Below are 17,223 nucleotides of genomic sequence, written 5' to 3' on the forward strand. Positions count from 1 at the left end.
TTCTATGTTTGCATACTGGGGCCTTATTTTAACAGGAGTCTGACTGAATGCATTCTCTGCTTTTTTTTTTCAGAATTGACCCGAAGAGTTGGTTCAATGGTGTTTCTTTCTCCACAGACACTGCTAGCATCCATTTCCAGAGTTTTCTGGTGGTTTCCTTTCTGAATGGGCGGGGTGGAATTGATCAAGTTAGAGCTGGGCCAATTCTGGAGTAGAATCAGGAAATGTTTCTTCTCACAAACTGGGAACGAGAGTAGCAGGAAGGTTGTGTAAAAAACGTCTTTTTACATAGAACATAACAGCACAGGACAGGCCCTTCAGCCCTCAATGTTGTGCCGACCTGTCATACCGATCTCAAGCCCATCTAACCTACACTATTCCATGTACGTCCATATGCTTGTCCAATGACGACTTAAATGTACCTAAAGTTGGCGAATCTACTACCGTTGCAGGCAAAGCGTTCCATTCCCTTACTACTCTCTGAGTAAAGAAACTACCTCTGACATCTGTCCTATATCTTTCACCCCTCAATTTAAAGCTATGCCCCCTCGTGCTCGCCGTCACCATCCTAGGAAAAAGGCTCTCCCTATCCACCCTATCTAACCCTCTGATTATTTTATATGTTTCAATTAAGTCACCTCTCAGCCTTTTTCTCTCTAACGAAAACAGCCTCAAGTCCCTCAGCCTTTCCTCGTAAGACCTTCCCTCCATACCAGGCAACATCCTAGTAAATCTCCTCTGAACCCTTTCGAAAGCTTCCACATCCTTCTTATAATGCGGTGACCAGAACTGTAAGCAATACTCCAAGTGCGGCCGCACCAGAGTTTTGTACAGCTGCAGCATAACCTCTTGGTTCCGGAACTCGATCCCTCCATTAATAAAAGCTAAAACACTGTATGCCTTCTTAACAGCCCTGTCAACCTGGGTGGCAACTTTCAAGGATCTGTGTACGTGGACACCGAGATCTTTCTGCTCATCTACACTACTAAGAATCTTACCATTAGCACAGTACTTTGCCTTCCAGTTACTCCTACCAAAGTGCATCACCTCACACTTGTCTGCATTAAACTCCATTTGCCACCTCTCAGCCCAGCTCTGCAGCTTATCTATGTCTCTCTGCAACCTACAGCATCCTTCATCACTATCCACAACTCCACCAACCTTAGTGTCATCTGCAAATTTACTAATCCATCCTTCTATGCCCTCATCCAGGTCATTTATAAAAATGGCAAACAGCAGTGGACCCAACACCGACCCTTGCGGTACACCACTAGTAACTGGTCTCCAGGATGAACATTTCTCATCAACTACCACCCTCTGTCTTCTTTCAGCAAGCCAATTTCCAATCCAAACTGCTATATCTCCCACAATTCCATTCCTCCGCATTTTGTACAATAGCCTACTGTGGGGATCCTTATCGAACGCCTTGCTGAAATCCATATACACAAACGGTTTACTCTCATCTACCTGTTTGGTCACCTTCTCAAAGAACTCAATAAGGTTTGTGAGGCTTGACCTTCCCTTCACAAAACCGTGCTGACTATCCCAAATCAATTTAGTCTTTTCTAGATGATTATAAATCCTATCCCTTATAACCTTTTCCAACACTTTACCAACAACCGAGGTAAGGCTCACTGGTCTATAATTACCAGGGTTGTCTCTACTTCCCTTCTTGAACAGGGGAACCACATTTGCTATCCTCCAGTCATCTGGTACTATTCCTGTAGACAATGACGAGTTAAAGAGCAATGCCAAAGGCTCGGCAATCTCCTCCCTGGCTTCCCAGAGGACCCTAGGGTAAATCCCATCCGGCCCAGAGGACTTATCTGTCTTCACCCTCTGTAGGATTTCTAATACCTCTTCCTTGTGAACCTCAATCCCACCTAGTCTAGTAGCCCATATCTCAGTATTCTCCTCGACAACATTGTCGTTTTCTAGAGTGAATACTGTTGAAAAATATTCATTTAGCACTTCCCCTATCTCATCTGACTCCACACACAACTTACCACTACTATCCTTGATTGGCCCTAATCTTACTCTCGTCAGTCTCTTATTCCTTAAATACCTATAGAAAGCCTTAGGGTTTACCCTGATCCTATCCGCCAACAAATTCTCATGTCTCCTCCTGGCTCTTCTGAGCTCTCTTTAGGTCTTTCCTGGCTACCTCGTAGCCCTCAAGCGCCCTAACTGAGCCTTCACATCTCATCCTAACATAAGCCTTCTTCTTCCTCTTGACCAGAGATTCCACCTCCTTCGTAAACCACAGCTCCCGTGCTCTACAGCTTCCTCCCTGCCTGACAGGTACATACTTATCTAGGACACACAGGAGCTTTTCCTTGAATAAGCTCCACATTTCTAATGTGCCCATCCCCTGCAGTTTCCTTCCCCATCCTATGCTCCCTAAATCTTGCCTAATCTCATCGTAATTGCCTTTCCCCTAGCTATAACTCTTGCCCAGTGGTATACACCTATCCCTTTTTTTCAGTAAAAATCTGGCTTCATCTGCCTCAAAAAGGTTGGGTGTTGATAGGGAGTTGCAGCTTCAAGGTGAAGATTGTAAAAGTTGCTGATGGTGAGGAGTACTAGGGGACTGGAGGTAAAGCAGCCACAGGTCAATAATGATCTAACAGAACTTCAGGCCACACAAAGGGCTTCACAATCTCTCCCAGTTGCTGCAGCAGATATTTAAAAATGAAATATTATGGGTTAAAATAGCCGGTTCTGTCCAAAGCTGATAATAATCACACAAGACGATTTCTTTAGACGGGCTGCAGACCCAAAATGAAGGGCAAATCTCCCAGTGACATTTCAGGCTAAAACAGGATGTCCTCGATTCGGTGAAATCTCTGCAAAGTGGATGGCTGAGTCATCAGGCTGCTCCTATGCACAGAACAGTCCAGGCTGATGAGCTGGAATTTGTGCAAAGATGTTGCATGGAGTTTGAGGAGGAGGGGGTCCACTGACCCGAGGGGCTATCTTTCAGACGAAATATTAAAGCCTGAAACCAAGATCCCACAGCCGAACTCTCAGGTGGACACAGATCCCACAGTTCGAACAGGTTTGCACCAGTGCTTCCCAAACTCTGTGTCACTGTGACCCCAACTAAAGCCCCAGCAAGGGTCTGTTAAGACTCTGAACACTTCTGTCGGAATTCAGTCTGAACTCCACAGTACCCATTACTGCTGCATATTCTGTGAGCCCAAAATATTAGCTTGGGAAACACTGGTGTCTACAGTCGACGTTGAAATACAATATCTGATCGTCATATTGCTGCCTGTGGGCTCTGGTTAAGAGCAAATAGCTGCCAAACTGTCCTATCTTACAACAGCATACAGTTTGTTTCAAAAATACTTCTTTGGCTGTAAAGCACATAGACACACTACGAAAATACAAATCTCTGATAAGTAACTCTGAAAAAAACTGGAGGAAGGAGGAGGAGGAAGCTGGTTTGGTAATCTGAATGCTAAAGACAGCCTGAGCTGCTCTGGACAACCATTTTGGCTCCTCAGCAGCTGGAATATTCACAACCCACAGAACATTTGCACAGGAAGTGGGCTGGACCGCTGGAATCCTTCGGTGGCAGTGATAAAAAAAAGGCAGTTTGTTTTTCCAAAGCCAGCTCATTATTAAGATGGCCTCTCACAGGCAGCTGCTGACTCACTCCCATCAGGCTGAGGCTTTCAGCGAGAGCCAAGACACACAGGGCCCTCTGAGATAAAACACCTCCTGGACAGCAGGAGCTAGCTTAATCCAAGCCACCAGGTAGATAACGTCAACCAGTCAGAGGTCAAATCAACCATTAAGATCCTGCCATTGAATTTAAGCTCAAGCATTATTCAATTTGTTATTTAACTACACTGAGGAACACATGATTATAAAGCCAAGGTGACCAAAAAGAGATTTAAAGAGGAGGACTTATCAAGTTAACGGTTGGACCCTGGGGAGTGTTGCCGAACAGCGAGACCTAGGGGTGCAGGTGTATGGTTTGTAGAAAGTGGTGCCGCAGGTAGCCAGGTTGGTGATGAAAGCATTTAGCATGCCCAACTTCATTGGTCACAACACCGAATACTGGAGTTGGGATGTCATGTCGCTGTACAGGACATTGGCAAGGCCATTGTTACAATACTGCAAACAACACTGGTCGCCCTTCTGTAGGAAGGCTGGTGTTAAAACTCAAGAGGGTACAGGAAAGATTTACAAGGATATTGCCAGGACTGAAGGGCTCGCGTTAAAAAGGAGACACTGAACAGACTGGGGCTTTTTTTCCCACTGGAGTGTCAGAGGCTGAGGGATGGCCTTAAAGAGGTTTATAAAATCATGACGGTCATGGATAGGGTAAATAGGCAAAGTCTTCTTCCCAGGGTAGAGAAATCCAAAACTAGACAGCATTGGTTTAAGGCGAGAGGGGGAAAGATTTAAAAGGGACCCGAGAAGCAACTTTTCACGCAGAGGGTGGTGCGTGTATGGAATGAGCTGCCAGAGGAAGTGATGGAGGCTGGTACAATTACAACATTTAAAAGGCATCTGGATGTGTATATGAATAGGAAGGGTTTAGAGGGATATGGGCCAAATGCTGGCAAACAGGACTAGATCCATTCAGGATTTCTGACTGTCATGGATGTGTTGAAGAGCAGGATCTGTTTCTATGCTGTGTGACTCTGACTTTATGAGATTGATTTCTCTGGATCTGGTTCAGAGGAGCTTGACTTTGCAAACTCCAATCATCTACATTGTGGTTTCAGCTCGATGCATCACATGTATCACTCTAAACGGACCCGAAGCAGGGCCTAAACAACAGACTTTCACTCCCAACTGAATTTTAACGGCATGACTCACCACCCCTCAGCATATGTACCGACCCAAAAGGGAGAGTGGTCATGAGCAGCCAGTATCTCTGAAGTGCCAAGTTTGAGAGGGCTAAGGAGGGTCAGAAGTAGCCCAGAGTGACAGGTGGATTGAGATAGTGGTGGGCTACCACATGGAGTCAAACATAGAGCGCAAAAACCTTTCATCAATCACTGGTCACTTACTGTGCAGAGCAATTTAAAGGATAAAGGAGAAACACAGTAAAACTTTGCAAACAGACACATTGGCACAACTCATCTTCAAAACGGAGTGACAGTACGGTCATTTTCAGGCATTACTGTTACTTCCCAATTGGACTTTCTACCCCAAGGCCCATTACGACTGAACCATATTCTACAGAATGTAAATGTAGCCAGAAGGATCAGAATGCTCTGTTTGTGGTATAATGAGCTCAGTAGTAAATTCTTTCCTCATTCCCCTTAACAGATCAGTGACTTTCCACTCCAGGCCTGGTCAAATGATGCAGATTCCCCTGCTTAAAAAAAAAGTTAGCAAATGGTTCCATATTCATTATTTTACTTTTTGCAGGAGTTTGGGGGTGGCAGTTTGGGGAAAAGACACTGGCTTCCAGGGAAAAAAGTGAGGACTTGGTCAAATTTTTGTACCTTTCAAATGTGGAGACTCCAATGCTTCAGCGCAGTTAGCTCTCTCATTGCTCAGTGCTCAGATTTATTGGTTAGGAAGGAAATCCCATTGTTCAACACAGGAAAGGCCTCACCGGGTGTGTACAGTTCAGAAGGCCAGAACATAAGAATGGTAACTTGAGAACCTCCCTTCTGTCATTTGCATTTGCTCTGCTGCAGCAGGGTGCTTAACCTTGGTCCTTTAGAGTCTGGGACACAGGACCAGTCTGACTAATGGCAAGCTTCCCTCCAACAGTAGGAACAACAGAGTCTAAGTAAGAATCGCAAAATGACTGCAGAGATCCAGGCATCACCGCTTTGAGTGGCAGTCTCCATCTTTAGTGAGCACATACTGTTCGTCGTCAAGAGCTTGTGGGTGCAGGACTTACTCCAAAGGCTTGAGCATATTATCCAGTACTGAGGGAGTGCTGCACTCTCAGAGGTTTGTCTAACAAATTAGACATGAAACCGAGAGCCCACGTCCTCACTGAGATTGTACAAAGAGCTGTAGGGGAGCTCTCCCTAAAGGTCCTAGCAAATATAAATCCCTGAAGTAGAAAACCTGCTCATTATCTCAATGCTAGATAACAAAGTGTAGAGCTGGATGAACACAGCAGGACAAGCAGCATCTTAGGAGCACAAAGCTTGGCCTGCTGTGTTCATCCAGCTCTACAACTTGTTATCTCGGATTCTCCAGCATCTGTAGTTCCCATTATCTCTGATACATTATTTCATTGCTGTTTGTTTGGAGTTTGTTGTACCCAAATTGGTTGCTTCGTTCATTGTACTAGAGCAGTACCCACATTGACAAGTATGCCACTGGCTGTAAACTGCTTTGGTCAGGGCCATCAGGTACAACTCCCGAGAAAACTGGGCAGCCCCACTAAAGCAGGAGACACCACCAGGCTGTGCCAAGCTGTCCACTGAAATTGGTGCAAAGGCAACTGACCGTGATCATGCTCAGTCTACTGTAAGGTGCCAAGAAGAGTCTGAGTGCAAGGATCGCTTAAAACATTGTGTAAATGCAAGCTGGGAGACTCCCAGGTTATGGAATAGAGAAGTGTTCCAATGCTTACTTCATGCTATTTGCCCGAGTAGAATTCAAGTCCAGATCGAGGTGAAAATGTCTAAACACCACCTCCCACACACTGTAGTTAAACCAAACAGATTTCCCAATGGGTTTAGAATCCAGACTTTAAAGATGAACTGTATCATCTCAACAAAGACAGAGCCTTTCATAAGGCTTTATGTGAACTCAGGATGCACAAGAAAGCCATTAGAGTATTTCCAATTTGCCATGCCTATTCTAAAAGAGGAAACTACTGTTCAGCAGGCCAAACCAACAGCAATGTGATCATGATCAGTCTTACATGTGTTTTGTTATTCCAAGGATAATTATTTACTCGGGAAAACACTCACATCCTTAGAATCAAAGGATGGTTACAGCACAGGAGGCCATTTGGCCCATAATGTTCATGCCACCTCTGTGTCAGAACAATCCATATAGTTGCACTCTCCGGCCTCTTCTCCACAGCCTTACAATTTCTCTCTGGATAATTATCTGAATCTCTTAAAAGCCACAATCGAAAATTCCTCTCCCACACTCTCAGTCGGGACATTCCAGATCCGAACCACATGCTGAGGATTCAAATTTCCCTCTGGTTCACTTGAAAATCAATATCTTCTGACTTTTGACTTTCTGCCAATAGGAAAAATGTCTCCACACTGACTCGATCGAGAATTTGCAAAAAGTGCTACCAGTTATTCTACATCCAACAGAGAGACAGCAGGCTGGGTCTTCACCATTTGGCACTGCAGCATTCCCAACTCCCATGGAGTATCACCAGCTAACTTTACTTGCCCACTCCACCAATTCCCCATCCTTCTACAACAACTTCATTATCTATTCACTAAATTGTCTATGTCTGCCCAGGTATTTGAACAGCTCGCTGTCTTCTCATTGCCAAGGAAAATAATCCCAACTTTTCCACTCTAAAGTTCCTCACTGTGGGACCGACATTTTCTGCTCACTCTCTAATACCTTCACATTCCCCCCACGGTGCTGTCCCCAGAACTGAACACAAAATAGCCAGATCTGGCACTTGTACAAGTTTTATGTAAATTTTCAAATAAAAATATAAATTACCGCAGATGCTGGAAATCAGAATTATAAACAGAGTTCTGGAGAAACTAAGGGTTGGGGGTGGGGGGAACAGAGTCCAGGGAAGAGCACCTATCATTGGGCAATCACACTGACCTCTGACTGAGAATGAGGTGATTTTCAGAAGAAAACAGAATTGTCTATCCCTCTATTTTCAACAATAGTTTAAGGGCTAATAAAGTCTGACAGCATCTGTGGGAGTACTAAGGAAGTATCATACTGGACTCAAAATGTTAACTTTGTTTCAGCCCGCTCCCCAGAGATGCTGCCAGACCTGCTGATTTTTTAAAAAAAATACTCGTTCACAGGATGTGGCACCATGGCTTTCTTTTTATTTAATGTAAATTCCTTGTTCCCCTTTTAATAGAAACCAGGATTCTGTGTACTTTATTTACTGGTTTCTCAACTGATCCTGCCATCATTGTTAATGACTTAGACATATATATATCTACCCAGCCCCACTGCTACTGCACTCCCTTTAGAATTGTGTCCTCTATTTTATGTTTTCAGCAACAGTCATTCGGAAACAGACCCTTTAGTCCAACACATCTGTACCAATCAGACATTCCAATCTGACTTATTCCTATTTGACCAGCATTTGGTTCATGTTGTTCTAAACCCTCTGTTGTCTCCTTTGGCTCTTCCTTCCAAAAATAATCATCTCAAACATCTCTGCATTAAATCTAATCTCTCACTTGTCCACCCATTCCACCAACCTGGCTACAACCTTTTGAAGTTTTAAGCTAATCACCTCACACTTAGCAATGCTTCCAAATTTTGTATTTTCTGCAAACTTTGGAACTGTGCCCTGTACACCATGAGCTAGGTATTGAATCCATATCCAAAAAAGAGTGATGACCTTAACACTGACCCCCAATAGCACTTTACCTATAAACTCTGCTCCAGTTCAAGCCTCAACTTGTGCATTACATCAACCTTCTGTTACCTCAAATAAATGCTAACGGCTTAGTTATAGACAATTTCCCCTTAACAAATACATGCTGACTTTCCTCACTGAGATCACATTTTTCCAAGTAGCTATTAATTTTGTTCCTAACTAGCTTTGTCCTACTACTGGAGGTTAAACTGATCGGCCTGTGGCTTTTTATAAACTTTTTGAACAAGTCTGTAACGTTTGCAATTCTTCTGAATTATAAACAAAGTTCTGGAGAAACTGAGGGTGGGAGGGGGTTGAAAAACAGAGACAGAGGTGGGCAAAGAAGCAGAGCACCTATCATTGGACAAATCAGACTGACTTCTGTCTGACAATAAATTGATTTTCAGAAGAAAAAACAAAATTGTTCATCCCTCTATTTTCAACAATAGTTTGAGGGCTAATAACAAGTGGAATAATTCCAGCTTTCCCATCAGCATTCATCCTAAACCACAGAAAGCACTGGTTTCATTACCAACTCTGGGAGCTGAGTTCCAGAGATGAGGACTCTGGCTGATGGAGTGGTCAAAGTCAGGAATATGCAGAATTGAAGCGTGGCAGAAATCTCAGCAGTTGGAGATGAATATAGCAGTAAGGACAACATTTCAATCTGCAGAGGCACTGCACTCAAGGCACCTCAAAACGACAAGTGCCATTGAAACTTTGATCTCACAAAGTTTGGATGGCTGGGTCGGTCACACACGGCAGTGACAGCATTCTCAACGTCTGATACCCACCATCAAAACTCAACAGGACAGGCACAGAGCTCAGACCACATAGAAACAAGCTAAAAAGAAGTGTCTGTGACATCCATTTTCCTTGACTTCTCCATTCTCAAACCGGTCAAAAGTGGCTTCAAACACAGCCGGCCAGAGAAAATGGAGATTATTTACTCCCCTTTAGTGCAGAGATGGGTGAGTTTGTACCAGAGGCCATAGATGATATGCTTACTGTTCCTCACAGACACATTGGACTAAATTTAAAAAGGTCACAGTAGTGGATCAGGGTATCCACCACCAAGAGAACCACTGGCAATCCTACTTTGTCATTTCCTGACTTTAGTCCTGACAGAACTTCAATCAGGTCACATACAGGCTGCTGCCCAGATCTCAGTTCCTGCTAAAGGATTTTCCCGTGGGAATTTCACTTGTAAGACTGATGTCCTGCATCCAGAAGCTGCTCCCTCTCAAGAGCCCATTGGCATTATTCAGACAGTTAGCCAATGCAGAGTCAGTGGAGTCCAGACAGGCAGATTGGGTTCTCTGGGCCTTGTCAGGAAGACCCTAGCAAAATGGGGGCAGGGGAAAAGAGAGCGTGGCTTGAACAACAGCAGTCCTTGCCAAAAGAAAATCTATACAGGATAAGGGCCAATAATGCCCAGAACCAAACCTTCAAACCCACCAGACCTTCCTGGAAACTGTCTTCACTAGCAGAACGTTTAGTAAAGAGAGGACACAGGCTTCAAACAGTTAACAGAATGACCACCGAACTGGAACCAAATGGCCACACAACAGAAGATGGTCACTTGGCCAATCATGTCTAAGCAGGTTCTCAAAAAGAGCAACTCAAGCAGTACCATTCCCCTGGGATTTTCTGCAAACCAGGTGAGGATAGTCTTTTTAACGTCGACCTGTGGCACAGTGGGTAGCACCCTCAGCAGAGCTGCACGTTCAAGAAAAACTGCAGAGATTTCAGATTTAGTCCTTCACGATATGGCCATGGCAGACTAAGCCAAGCCGGTATTAAATGCCTTTGCGAAGGCAGTGGTGAGCTGCCTTCTTGAACTGCTACAGTCCTTGTGCTGTGAGTTGACCCAGTGACAGTGAAGGATAGGTGATATATTTCCAAGTTAGAATGGTTAGTAGCTTGGAGGAAAACATGAAGGTGGTGGTGCTCCCGTGGAATTGCCTCCCTGTCCTTCTAGATAGAAATGGTTGTGTGTTTGGAAAGTGCTGTCTTAAAGGATCTCTGCTGGGCATCTTGTAGGTAGTACACACCGCTGGTACTGAGCGCTGGTGGTGGAGGGAATGCACGCTTGTGGATGTAGTGCCAATCAAGCGGGTTGCTTTGTCCTGGATGGCGTCAAGCTTCCTGAGTGTTGTCGGAATAACACCCATCCAAGCAAGTGGGGAGTATTCCATCACACTTCTGACTTGTGCCCTGTTGATGGTGGACAGGCTCTGGAGCGCAAGGAGATGAGTTACTTGATGCAGTATTCCGAGCCTTTGACCGGCTCTTGTGACCACTTTGTTTATATGGTCTATAACCAGAAGAGTTCAGGTTCTAGTCAATGGTAACCCCCGGGATGTTGGTAACGAGGGATCCAGTGATATTGATACCATTGAAAAATCAAAGGATGCTTGCTGGATTCTGTCTTGCTGAGATGATCATTGCCTTGAACTTAAGTGAAAAGTAACATTAATGTCATACATCAGCCCAAGCCTGGATATTGTCCAGGCATCACTGAAGTTGGACTTGGGCTGCTTCAGTATCTGAGGAGTCACAAATGGTGCTGAACATTGTGCAATCATCGGTGAACATCCCCACTTCTGGCCTTATGATGGAGCAAAGGTCATCGATGAAGCAGCTGAAGCTGACTGGACCTAGGACACAAACCTGAGGAACTCTTGCAGAGATAGCCTGGAGCTGAGATGACTGACCTCCAACAACCATAACCATCTTCCCTGTGTCAGGTATGACTCCAACCAGTTCAGCTCTTTTGTCCATGTTTGGACCAAGCTGCTGATGAGATCAGGAGCTGAGTGGTCCTGGCAGAACCCACTGTGAGTGCTAAGTTACTTCTTTGCTATAGTCTCTCAATAGCACTTGTACTTTACTAATGCTCCAGTAGAATAATGGGGCGGTAATTGGATTTGTCCTGTTTTTTTTTGGTGGACAGGAAAATTTTCCACATTGTTGGGTAGATGCCAGTGTCGTGATTGTACTGAAACAGCTTGACTAGGAAAGAGGAGGGTTCCAGAGCACAAGTCTTCAGTACTATTGCCAGAATGTTGTCAGGGAAGGAGATGGCCTACTGGTACTATTGTTAGACTATCTAGAGAACAAGGTAATGTTCTCGGAACCCAGAACAAGAATATTGAATCTGGAATAAAGAGTCTAATGACGATCATGCAACCATTGCTTATTGAGAGGAAAACTCATCTGGTTCACTAATGTCCTTTACGGAAGGAAATTGCCATCCCTACCTGGTCTGGCCTACATGTAACTCCAGACCCACAGCAATGTGGTTGACTCTCAACTGCCCTCTGGGCAATTAGGGATGGACAATAAATGCTGGCCTGGCCGGTGATGTCCACATCCCATGACTGAATTAAAAAAGAACCCATAGCTTTTGCAGTATCCAGTGCCTTCAGCTTTGTCTTGATACTACATGCAGTGAATTGAAAGTGGTTTCTGTGACCACTCGGGACCAATGGAGGAGGCTGAGATGGATCATCCATTCAGTATTTCTGGGTGAATATTGTTGCAAAATCCTTTGGTCTCATCTTCTGCACCGATGTGCAGGATCCCACCTCTCCCCCTCATCACTGAGAATGGAGGACGTTTATTGTTCCTCGTCCTCTCTAACTGATTAACTGTCCGCCTCCAGTTAAGATCAGATGTCACAGAACCTAGATTTGACTTTTAGTTCTGGAATCACATAGCCCTGTCTACCAAATGCTGCTTCCACTGTTTCACACACAAGTTCGAGTAGTTCTATTCTGCACCTTAACCAGGACGACCACTCATTTTTAGGTATAACTGGTGCTACTCTTGGCATGCTCTTCTGTATTTCATTGAATCAGGGATGATTCCCCAGCTTGATGGGAACAGTAGAGTGGGGAGTATGCCAGGCAATAAAGGTTACCAATTTTGTTGGAGTACAAGAGTGAATTAGATGGGTACAGAAATGTCGGTGAAGGAAATTTGCAATCCAGTCTACATGTGACTGCAGTCTCGCGGACAAAGTAGCTGACCATAAATGCCCTCTGAAGTACATAAAGAGTTTATTTCCAGGGCAACTAGGGATGGATTACAAATGCCAACATTGAGTAGGGCACATGTCCACACAATAATATAATTAATTACATCTAAAAACACAGGACAGGCATATGGAAAACTGCAAGCACACTGCATGCAAACCTATCAACCACAACAAAAGCATTCAGAACCTTCCCCACTGTAACGGACTCTTCACACCTCCATTATTATATTGCACCCCACTGCGAGTGTCTGGCAACATATCCACCTCATCTCCATGACTGCCCAATTTCACTTCTGTTGCATTATTTGATTTTGTCTGTCCCAGATCATCAGCTGTTAAAATTCATGACTGTTGTCACCCCAAAACACTCCTGGCTTATCTCTTTCACTCAAATCTCTGGATCTAAAACTCTTGGCCAGTGTCAACATTCACACCCAAAAGTCTTCATTGATTGCTTGTGTCCTCACCTACCGAGTCCAGCTCTTGGGTTAAGCAACAGTTCAATTTTAAAATTCACATCCCCGTTATCAAATTCCTCAAAGGCCTTGCCTCTCCCTATGTCAGTATTTGCTGTAGTGTCACACTCCTTTAGGAGCACCGCTTCTAGGCTGGTTAATATGCCTTCAGCTGACTGAACTCCTGAAGACCATCCCTAACCCGCTCCATCTTGGCCATCTCTTGCCAGGTGTTCTTTAATCTAAGTTTTTCATTATCTATCCCAATACCTCCTTGTGTAGCTTGGGATCAAATTTACTTCATGATCCTGTAAAACATGTTGGGACAGTCATGCTAAGGTGCTATGTTAACAAAGTTGTTGTAGAATATATGAATTGTTCACGTGGGATTTGATACCAGTGAGATATGTTCAGTTGTCGAGTGACAGCAAGCCTTTGACACTGTCCTTCAGTCAGGAGTTCACACCACAGCACAAGGCCAATGAGTCTATTTTAGTGTTCCTCCTCCCCTTGAACCCCTCTCCTCAGTCACCATATGTAGAGCATTTTAAATATGTTCTAGTAGTCCATTAATTCTTTTCAAAACATTAAATTAGAGACCTAGGGGTATAGGTTCATAGTTTGTTGAAAGTATAGTCACAGATAGACAGGGTAGTGAAGTAGGCATCAGGTACATATACCTTTATAATTGGGATGTCACGTTGTGGCTGTACAGGACATTGGTCAGGCTGCTTTCGGAATACTGCATTCAGTTCTACTCTCTTTGCTACAGGAAAAATGTCATGAAACTTGAAAGGGTTCAAAAGAGATTTACAAACATGTTACCTGGTTTGGAGGGTTTGAGCTACAAGGAGGGGTAGAATAGGCTTGGGCTATTTTCCCTGGAGTGTCAGAGGCTGAGGGGTGACCTTATAGAGTTTTATAAAACCATGAGGGGTGTGAGTAGGATGAATAGCCAAGGTCTTTTTCCCAGGGTAGGGGAGTCCAAAACTAGACGGCATAGGTTTAAGGTGAGAGGGGAAAGATTTAAAAGGGATTGAAGGGGTAAGTTTTTCACACAGAGGGTATCTGTAGGTATGGAATAAACAGCCAGAGGTGGAGGAGGCTGGTACAATTACAACATTTAAAACGCACCTGGATAGGTACATGAACAGGAAGAGCTTAAAGGGTAGGGCCAAATGCTGGCTAGCAGCACTAGATTAATTTAGGATACATTGTTAGCATTGTGTTGAACTGAAGGGTCTGTTTCCGTGCTGTATATCTCCATGATTCTATAAGAATCTCTGGTAGGTCATCCCTAAGTCTTTTCCATTTGAGGGAAGAGGGGCCCAAACTGGTCAAGTGTTTCCTGACAAATGACATCCTGTCAGTCCTGGTGTCATCCTGAGCATTTCTGTTTTAATCCTTACCTAGTGTCTCTATATCATTTTTATAACAAAGACTAGAACTGGATACATAACTCTAAGCTTGGTCTAAGATTCTAATCAAACTTAACATAATGCTTTCTTCTCAATAATTCCTAGAAATGAACCCCAGGTACTTAAGAGTTTTTAAAATGCTTTGATTTACCTATGATCCTGCTTTTAGTGATTTGTTTATCTGTAATGAGAGTCCTCTACTTATTTTCAAGTATTTGCAGTTTATTTGTTCTCGGCCCTTACCAATACTGAAGTTAAATTTGCTAACAACATGCACATTTTCAAATTTATGTTACTGTCATATTCTATTAATTACAACTCAAATTTTAACTCATTCATCAATTTTGAAACTCAACTGTTGAATCCTAATTATTCATCGAGACAGTGGGCAAAAAGGAAATACAATCCTGAAAGGGGCACGGGAGCAGAGGTCCTGGGTATGTGTGCATAGATCATTGAAGATGACAGGACAGGTGGAGAGAGCAGTTCATAAAACATACAGCACCCTTGGCTTTACTCAACAAGTGAGTAGAGTACAAGAACAGGGAGATGATGTTAAACTTGTGCAAGACACTTTTAGACCTCAGCTGGAGTACTGTACACAGTTCTGGGACCACATTACAGAAAGTTTTAAACACCCTGGAGAGACAGTGCAATGGTCATAGGAATTAAAAACTTCAGGTGATGAGGATAGATGGAAGTTGAGACTCTTTTCCTTGGAGATTTAGCAGCTAACTGGAGATTTGATAGAGGTTTTAAAAATCATGAGCGGGCTTGATCGAGTAGATAGGGAAAAGCTGTTCCCGCTCAGAATTGCTACAGTGTGGAAGCAGGCCATTTGGCCCATCCAATCTACACTGACACTCCGAAGAGCTTCCCATCCCTGTAACCCTGCATTTCCCATGGCTAACCCACCTAATCTACACATCCCTGGGCACTACGGGCAATTTAGCATGGCCAATCCACCTAACATCTTTGGACTGTGAGACGAAACCAGAGCACCCGGAGGAAACCCACGCAGACACGGGGATAATGTGCAAGTTCCACACACTCACCCGAGCGTGGAATCAAACCTGGGTGCTGAGAGGCAGCAGTGCTAACCACTGAACCACTGTGCCAGCCCATCACTCAAAAGAAAAAAAAATACTGTGAAGAAATAAATTTAAAATGACGTGCAAGAGACGCAAGGATTAACTGAGTAAAACTTTTTTTTTAAAACACAGCAAGTAATTATGGCCTGGAATGCACTGCCTGGAAATGCAGTGGAGGCAAGTTCAATTGATGCATACAAGAAAGGGCATCCGATGGTTATTTAGATAGAAATGGTGTGCGAGGGTGTGGGGAGAAAGGCTCAAGCTTGGCACTAGATAACAGAACAGTGCATGCACCACGGACTGGATGGCCTCCATCACTGCTTTAACAATTCTGAGATTCTGTTAGCAATAGCACCAAACCCTGTGTAATACCACTTCCCACCATTTACACCCCACTAAACTTGTCCAAGATGTAGGAGAAGTGGGCTATTCAGCCAACTGAGTGTGCTCCTTCTGTTTTTTTCTTATTTTCCAGGCATTGCTATCTGTTCTGGTCTCCTGAGTCCAGATGTTCTAACATTAAGAGCCGAATTTTACACTCTCCTGCACTGGGGGAAAGGGCCAGTAATATTCCCCAGGTGGTCTTTCCACTGCACTCTCAGTCACCCCTCCCCCTGAAGTCTATACAACTGAGGTCTTTAAGTGAGCATTTGATGCCCACTTAATGGGAGTTTCCTACTTGGCCTCAAAATTGACACTTCTGAGCTGTATTAAGGAGCAGCCCAATAAGTCCTCCTGCTGAGGCCTCGGATACCAAAGAAAGGGCCCCTGCTGTAGTGAAAATGTTCCTACACAGGACAAACTACCCCAATACCCAGAAAAAGTCTGCAATCCCACCCACAGCCTGTCTGCCAAGACTCCTACTTAACACAGGCCTTCTGTCTCTGTTACACCACTGTCAGGCTGGTTCACAGACTCCCAGCAGTGAGGGCAAAATCCTACTTCCTGACAATTCACAATGCTATTAGGATTAAACAAGTGTGGATCAGTGTGTACGGATAGGGGGATGCATTCCTCCACCATCAACCCGCACTAGCAAATACTCCCCAGTCAAAAAAAACTCATTCCAAGTCAACCCAACAAAGGCTTTCTGAAGAATGCAAATACATTATATCTACCACATGACCCCTAACATTCCTAGAAGACCAGTCAGACATGACCAATCCTTTTTGCAATGTGTGCTGACTGCTGTAATTATATTCTTGATTCATTTTTAAAAGAAAACTCAAAACTTATTTACACAACGATCATAAAATTTAAACAACACCCTCGATTTGTTCTCTCTTTATACTGCTATTAGGCTGCTCCTAACATTTACAACAGTTAATTTTTTCCTATTTAACTTTTCACCAAAATATTGCTATTTCTAGACCAAATGTTTCACGGTCTCCAATCATCACTTTTTTTTGAAAAGTGTTTGAGAACTTTCTAAGCTCTGCCACAGGAAATTCAATGAGAAGTATTAAACTAGACATTTTGTGGGTAAGTAGAACTCGTTACAACTATTGTTTGAATCTCTGAATTAGATTTTCCCATTTTTTTCCCCAATTTAACCCACCCCACGCCCTAGTCTAAACTTTCGCTGGCTTAAAGCTGCAGCTCTCCTGGAAGTTGTGCCTTCGGTCTGTTCCGTGGTTGGACACTAGGACCCGCGGCAACCCCGCCGCTGGCTCGGTGACCACCGCCC

General features: G+C 44.0%; 1 protein-coding gene across 6 annotated transcripts in view; it reads right to left on the reverse strand.

Moving 5' to 3' along the window:
• The window catches only part of LOC125465803 (tropomyosin alpha-3 chain), an 86,444-nt gene that overhangs the window by 41,982 nt on the left and 27,239 nt on the right, over positions 1-17,223 (reverse strand). The gene's annotated exons all lie outside the window — the stretch shown is intronic.

Source organism: Stegostoma tigrinum, chromosome 30 (genome assembly GCF_030684315.1).
Source record: "Stegostoma tigrinum isolate sSteTig4 chromosome 30, sSteTig4.hap1, whole genome shotgun sequence".
NCBI classification, from domain to species: Eukaryota; Metazoa; Chordata; class Chondrichthyes; order Orectolobiformes; family Stegostomatidae; genus Stegostoma; species Stegostoma tigrinum.